The sequence below is a fragment of the Olea europaea genome, chromosome 13 (assembly GCF_002742605.1).
Source record: "Olea europaea var. sylvestris chromosome 13, O_europaea_v1, whole genome shotgun sequence".
In the NCBI taxonomy this organism is placed as follows: domain Eukaryota; kingdom Viridiplantae; phylum Streptophyta; class Magnoliopsida; order Lamiales; family Oleaceae; genus Olea; species Olea europaea.
In genome coordinates, this window is record NC_036249.1 from 23,698,575 (window position 1) to 23,706,401 (window position 7,827).

General features: G+C 32.7%; 1 long non-coding RNA gene across 7 annotated transcripts; it reads right to left on the reverse strand.

The window, feature by feature from the left end:
• Positions 1–482: 482 nt before the first annotated feature.
• LOC111407948 lies at positions 483–5,912 on the reverse strand. 7 transcript variants are annotated; one of them, XR_002705246.1, is made up of 6 exons: positions 5,650–5,912; positions 3,501–3,610; positions 2,899–3,002; positions 2,440–2,510; positions 2,233–2,330; positions 483–967 (listed from the first exon to the last, which is right to left on the reverse strand). It is a non-coding gene; the product is annotated as an uncharacterized LOC111407948 (long non-coding RNA). The 7 variants fall into 7 exon arrangements; XR_002705243.1 differs by having other exon boundaries at positions 483–1,574; XR_002705242.1 differs by having other exon boundaries at positions 483–2,330.
• Positions 5,913–7,827: the final 1,915 nt, after the last annotated feature.

Below are 7,827 nucleotides of genomic sequence, written 5' to 3' on the forward strand. Positions count from 1 at the left end.
TTACTCAGAGTATAAGTAATAAGATTTAGACCAAAAACAATATTATAACAATTCTCGATTACCAAATGTCACACACACACACACACACACACTAGTCTTCGTCTCGTGCATTGCATGAATTTTGTATTTATTTTGTTGTTATTAGTGTAGAAATTGTAGATTTTGCAAATAGTATTTGCTAAAAAACATTTTGCTGTAACAAATAACTATTTAAATCACATTATTTTTCTTTATGCTACCTTGATTATAGTTTGAGTAGCTTCGACTGGTTTGAGTCTAGCAGATTCACCGGTCTTTAATTCTAACTTCGCCCTTTCCTCATACTGGTGATACCTTTGTGGCTTAGCATTCTACTTTACTGAACCCAAACTCGACCGCTCTTATTCCTTTTTCATTAATGAAATTTCCATCACACTTTTGTCCTAATAAATTATCTGTTTAACTTTCTATATTTATTCCCACGAAGCATATAATAACGCAAATAGATTTAGCACTTTACAGTTTTGAAGGAAAATCTCCCCATTTCTACTGCATTATCAACAGACAAAACATAAATTCCAACTTCAATCGAGAAACGGAAATTTATGTACAATTAGTTCAGCAGTCAATCGGAAGACATAATCACCAATGGTTCGCAACTTCGATGAGCTCCGATTGAAAACGGCAAAGAAGACAAACATCAACAACCCTCCTTTTGAAGTAACACCACCAAAATCACTAACCTTCATCTTTTTAAAAAGTTCATATATCCCGTTATATCCCTGACATTGAACAACATGTCATTGGCCAAGCCATCTTGGTGGTTGTGCTGCTTTAGCAACTTTGAAGATAATGCAAATGACTAAACATGTGGTGGAGTATTGTAAAGGAGTGAGTAGCCTTACTTCCACGATCCACTGAGCCTAAGCCCTTTGTCACTCCAAATAGTTAGGTCTCAACTAAAATTACTTACTTCAGGCAGCATTGCCTACTCCATCGCACCATGTTAACAAAATTGTAAGTTTCAACTTAAAGGTCCACTTTAATACTTAAGACAGAAAATTGGATCAAATTAATAGCACCATCTAACAAAATTACAAGTTTTAACTAAAATGGGTACTATAATACTTTATACAATAGAAAATAGGATCAAAATTAAGGTTACGTTTTTGAATGAAGGTTTTCTGGAATTTTTTGAATCCAAGATCCAAAAAACCAGCGAAATTTCTATGACACAATTGAATTTCTAAAATCTTCATGACGACTAATTTCAAGCTTCAATACAACAACCAATTTATTGCTTCTGACACCAAAGAAATTTCGATAAACTATGCATCAACACATCCCGTTAAAAAAATGCAGTAATTCAATAGAGGAGAAGAATACATCTAAATTAAAATTTTAGCAAATTCAAACACTCTCAAAGTGAGAAATTACCAATAATGAAGAGAAGTGTGGTGAACAAGACAACTCTAATTGCGGCATAAAGCTGAATTGGTGGAACTTGCTAAATAAATTCTTGGGATTCGTTCAACCGTTTATGCATTTGAATTTTCAATTCCTCAATTTTCACCTTATCCATTTTGGTCAGAAACCTTGAAAAACAAAAATTGGAACTTCAGAATTTGAAAAAAGTAAACGAAGGGGACAAAGGTAAAACAACGTCGATTTACGAGATCGGAACAGGCTATTCTTGCCGGAGAAATTGTACTTGGATTTCTCGAAATGAATTTGACAGGAAATGGATCTATATCTCATTTATATTTGTCCACAGGTCTCAAACTTCCTAAAATTAATGTACTCCTCTCCTTTAGGAAGGAGCTTAAAGATATGTGCCTTTCATCTCTGTTTTATTCCTTCTCTCTTCTCAAAGCACTAATATAAGTTCAATCTCATTTTTTTCTCAGCAAAGTTTGACGGAAAAGTCCAAGTGAATGACATTATCATCAAAGCTGCTGCTATTGTATTAAGAAATGTACCAGAAGCAAATGGTAAGATGCATTGTTTTCGACATACTGGACCAAATATTGATCAACTGTAAAATGCTTGGCCACATGAAACTTACTATATTTAGTTGTGTTTTAATATATTTTCTGTGGTGAGACATTCTCATAATGGAAAAGCATAAAACAAGATAACAAATATTCAGTGAAGCTGATAGCTCCAATCAAAATCACTTTTCAAACAGGAAGTGAACACAACACGGCAAAAAAATGCGTCATGAAAAATAAAATGGAGGGAGACAGAGCTTACTTGTAGTTGTGGCTGAGATGTTCAAACACTATACTCAGAGCTTCCATAAATGCCACAGAAAGTGTAAACGTCGATGCAACATGCGAAGGATAAACTTCCTATAATCCAAATGACAAAGGAAACCGAATTGCAGTGAAGATCATATTTTGACAAGTGTGATACTGATAAACTCAGAAATGGTATAACAAAGTCAAATTAGATCTCAACTTCAATGTGTAGTGAAGATCAAAACATTAGTAACTACATGCTTTTCTTCTCTTCTATTTTGTTTTCTCCCTCTACATGTAAGAAAAGGGAAAGGAAGTGAATGATGATCCTGCCATTGAAGTAAAATAGCATAACAAAAATGTTGAATTAAATAAATATGTTTTCTATTGGATAAAATTTTCTCCCTCTACATGTAAGAAAAGGGAAAGGAAGTGAATGATGATCCTGCCATTGAAGTAAAATAGCATAACAAAAATGTTGAATTAAATAAATAAGTTCTCTATTGGATAAAATTTGTTCATAGGGACCAAAGGAGGGAGGAATCTTAAGCATCAAAAGTCATAAAATAGACGTGCAGTTTAGAATAATGCTATTTGCAGTCGCTCATTGCGACAGTCGCCCTATGTGGCATACACATGGCAGGTGATTATTTGATACATTAATGAATAAAAAAACTACCACATTATTTGCTTTCCCCCATGACCCCAACTTGGATCAACACCAGAAAACTCAGTTTCAACTCCTTTTTTAACCTTCAGAATTTCCTCAGAGATGTTGACCACCTACAAAAGATCAGCCATATCAGACTCCAGCAAATCAATTAATGGCACTGTCAAAGAATGCATACGATAGTCAATAAATTCCGAAGATACTGAAAAACACAATATAACTACATGCACACGCAAAAGGTTGTATAAAATAAAAGTGGCAGGTCTAAGGGATGCTGTATGGGACAGTTGAAAGGATTACTCAATGAAAGAACAATGTAACTACAACAAAATGCATCATTCTCCATCCCTGAAGAAAAATGACCCATGAGCAAATAAGAATAAAAGAATTGGCCTCAACTAATGCCTAGCGGTATATGTAGGAACAAATTACACGGACATAGTAATAAATAATTAAAAGGGAGTTTCTTTCATAAAATCAACGTGTTAAAGATAATATTTATATACTATATCAAGAGAGAGGTCTTAAAATTCACAATATAAGAAAAATGAAAGCCAAAAATAGCTGATTCAATAAAAGGTAAGAATAAAAAAGACGAAAAGAAAACATACAAAATCATGAGATTTTTCGGAATAAACGAGAACCAGATTGACTTGACAGGGCCTTTCCCTCCATAAGCCGATTCTAATGCATCTTTTGCCTGCAACACTACCTCCATCCGCTACGTACAAAAAATTATAATGTATCAAATGGATAGTCTAGAACTTGAATACATAATTAGCAATTTTAGCCTCATTGCCCATGTTATTCCAGAGCCAATCTTAAATTTAGATTAAGTTCATAGCTTAAAAGGCATTACGTGGCTCGAGATCTTATTCAACGAGCCAAAAAACAAATTACAGTAAAATCAGCTAAACAATTACCTCTCTAGCCGTATCAGTATTATCCAAGGAAAAACTTATAGTTTCTTTAATATGGGTTCTTTCTAAAGTCAACACATGTAGCACGTCCTCAAATTCATCTCTTTGGTCATCAATCAATGTTCACTCCACTTATACTCGTTGCAAAAAGCATCGAATGCAATTCTTATAATGAACATGCCGAATTATGCATAATAAGCAATCATTCAAGATAAAATATAGGACCATACTCCAATGAAAAGCATACAAACTGGAAAAGTACTTTACAACCCGATAAGACATCAAAAAGAGAACTTGAACCAGGAGGAACATGCATAATATGATTGCTATCATTAGTTTCCTAATGAGTTCCTATATTTTTGCTTTATTAGAACTTGTAAAACATGTCCAGCTTCTAGGTGTAAATCATTTATAGATAGCAGAACTAAGATGGTATACATAGAATAATATTTAATCATTACGTCTAGACTTAAGGTTCTATAACTGTTGCAAATTTACTTTCATTTCTACCATTCCATTGGAGGATTAATGCTTATAAAATAACACATATTTTATACATTACACTCTTTAAAACAGGATCTTCTTTACTAAAGTATTTGTACTATAGTTAAAACAACCCCAAAAATCCTTAAAAGTTTTAAGCTATGAAAAAACTCGCCCAAAAAATCGATAGCAGTAAAAGTGGCTGAAAAGGGGTAATATTAACAAGCTCATACACATCAGTAAGCCAAGGTATAGGCCTTACACATGGCTGTCAATAAGCGAACTTTGAGGCTTTTAGTTGAAGCTTTGCATAAGGTGGAGCTGAATAAGTAAGCCTTACATGCTTTTGGAAACACTGATAAATATTGTCTACTTTCCCTCCTACATGTTGGTCTACAAGTACTATGATCCAATTTATTTGAAGATGGGAAAATTGGTATTCATGATCAAGCTTGCGTCAGACAGGAATAGAAAACCAAGTAAGCTCACTTCAATTTAATAATTCACATAAATTACATAATGACAAGAAACCAAGTCATGTGTGAAAGCTAGTGCTGCCTAATAAAAAAATCTAGAATGTTACTGTGAGCAAAAGGTAAGGATTGTCAATAATCACCACCATCACAAGTATAATGGATAATCATACATTGTAAGACTTGGCATTAAGGGTGGTTTATCAAATCTTCCTATTGGATTCATGGCATATTGCAGTTAAATAAAACACGATTGATTTCATAACTGCACTTATGTCTCGTATTGTCTTACACATCACACTGATGGGAAGGTAGCATATCAACTCACTGTTTAACCTCATTACAGAAAGTTCCAACAAGCATCATATCTATCCACAAAAACAAATAATTTTACCACGTTCACCCCTCAGAAACTGAATAAAAAACAATCCTTGTACTTGCTCATTCTGGCTGATATACAAAAGTTAGCAAATGCCATGGCTAAAATACTCATTCCAGTATATGAAAAACCGAACTTCAAGAGCTCAAATTCATACTGGACCATAACTACATTCCACTCTTAAAACTCAGCCTTCGACAACAACAGATATCATGAAGCAGATCTTAACATCTTTCTCTATAATTTATCATAACAATTAAGTGTACCATTTAATATGACCATGTTAATTCGTTTTGAGCAGAAATCATGATCGATTATAATCGAAATAAAATCCAAATTAGTCTGTATTGCTATAATTAGGGCATAAACTTCAAATCAATACGAGTAAAGAGTGTACCAGATCATGAAGCATAGGCACTTAAAATTATACAAATGTAGAATCAAAATTCACAAGCCTTTTAAGATAAAATGAAGGCCCATTAAGAATAAAGTGGAATTAATTTACCTTAAATAGAAAAATCCTCTTCTGTGAGCATAATTAAAAGGCCTGACAGCAAATGAACACGAAAATTCGCGATTCCACGAACTTAAATTGCACTTACTAAACTGCAGTTGACAATACTTATGAGATGAATTTAATGAAAACCCGAATGTTACACACCTCAACCAAAATTCAGAACAAAGTATTGCATCTAGATCTCAAATGTTGAAGTTTGTGAAAGAAGAAAGCTCAAAAAATAATAACAAACACATAGATTTAAAACTGTAAACAAAAATCAACAACTCTTAAAATTTCAAACCTTTCCTATAATTTGCAGGGGTATTATTACAAATGACCTGCTACTATTCATTTTTGATAAAATGTCTATTATACCCTTAATGAAATAATTTATCATATATTGCACAAGATATCCTTAATTTATTGGGATAGTTTTAAATTCCTCTATTTCTCTCATTTCGAGTTTTAATATATAATTTCATTCTTTGATCTAATAAATTAGCATAATCTGTAATATAATTGCCATGTAATTTACTAAAATTATCAAATTTCTTCGATAATATATCCATAATCTCTAATTGAGAATAAATATTTTCTATTTTTTCCATTAATCTATCTAACAGATTATCTAATCCTTTAATTGTATAACCTGGCATTATTCAAATAATTCCTTGCAAACTTTATGAATAATAACATATTTAGATAAGTTTTTTGCAAACATGAACAATAATAATCCCTACAATTCTTTCAAGATATTAGAAGAATTCTTTCTAAATTTAACAAAGACAATAATTTTACCTTACTTTTGATCTTAAATCTGTATTCTTAGAACCGAGTGACCTTCAGGCTATGAATCTGCAAACTGCTCCCTTAAACGGCCTCTTGCCTCAATGGGAATTCTGCTATTTCAGCTTCTTGCCCTCACTGTATCTTTTCTTAGAATTAAGAATAAAGATCTTAAGTAAAGAAAATTCTCTCTTTGTTAAAGTAAGAAAGAGATTATCTTCTTCAATCTATCAAGAATCTATGGGATAGTAAGTTTAGAAACTCATATCTTTCTGATATCAAAAGATTGAGATTTTATTTCTATAATGATTTATACAAGATTTATATTGTATACAAGGGGTTTCCAGAAAAACTGGTTTTGGAAAAAGCTTAAGGAAAGAGAATGGTTTCTAACTCGAGATACCCCATTCTTTCCGAAAGACCTCTATTTATACATGACTCAAACTTACTATTATTGGTCTATTACATCATTGCATACATCAGAAATTTGAAAAAAGGCTCACATGCCTCTCTATTCTTTTCCTCCTGGGGTCTACATTTTCACATGCATTCTTTGAATTTTCATCAAAGGGACCTCCTTTCTTCTATAATTGCCTTATCATCTTTGACTTCATATGCAGCTGGCTAGATGCTTTTCTATTATTGCTCCTTCATCTTTGGCTTTATTTGCAGCTGGCTAGATGCTTTGGTAGTGGTAGGTCCTTTTCCATTTATCAATCCTTCAATTTTGTCTACATGTGGGGCACTCCCTCAATCTGCATGATTCTTGGATTGTTGTTGGACTTCCACTAATTTGATGGGTATCAAATTTTAAGATATATTCCTTCAAAATTGTAGATTTTTCTTTTCCATTGTTTGTAAGGAGGGTCCATCCTTCATATTGGCACAAGCATCTGAATTTTTTATCATATAAGTTCTTTGCAATGTTGTAAAGAACTTTCATCCCCAAAACTCTCCGGGATTTTATCCATGATCTATTGATTTTTGGCAATGGTTTATTATTTCGGCCAACTTCAATCTGGAAATCTCGGCCAACATATCCAATTGTAATGATATGTTCAGCAGGATAATATATCCTTCCATCAACTTCAGGACTTATTGAATAAAATTTGATATAAATCGATCTTCCTTGGGCAAATTTTGAAACTTCTGCCCTGAATATATCATCAAATTTTTCAATTTCTTTTAAATCTTTTCCTGGATAAATCAAATCCAGAAATCCATAATCTGCTGCCATTTTGACCATGAAAGGGTCTGCATCTTTGGTAATTATTAATCTTGGATAAACATGATCCCCTGATGAAATAAAATAAGATTCATTTTCTTCCAATTCATAAACAATTTTGGCAAATGATCTATATTCTTCTTCTTTTGATGACAAAGGGGTATCATCATCTT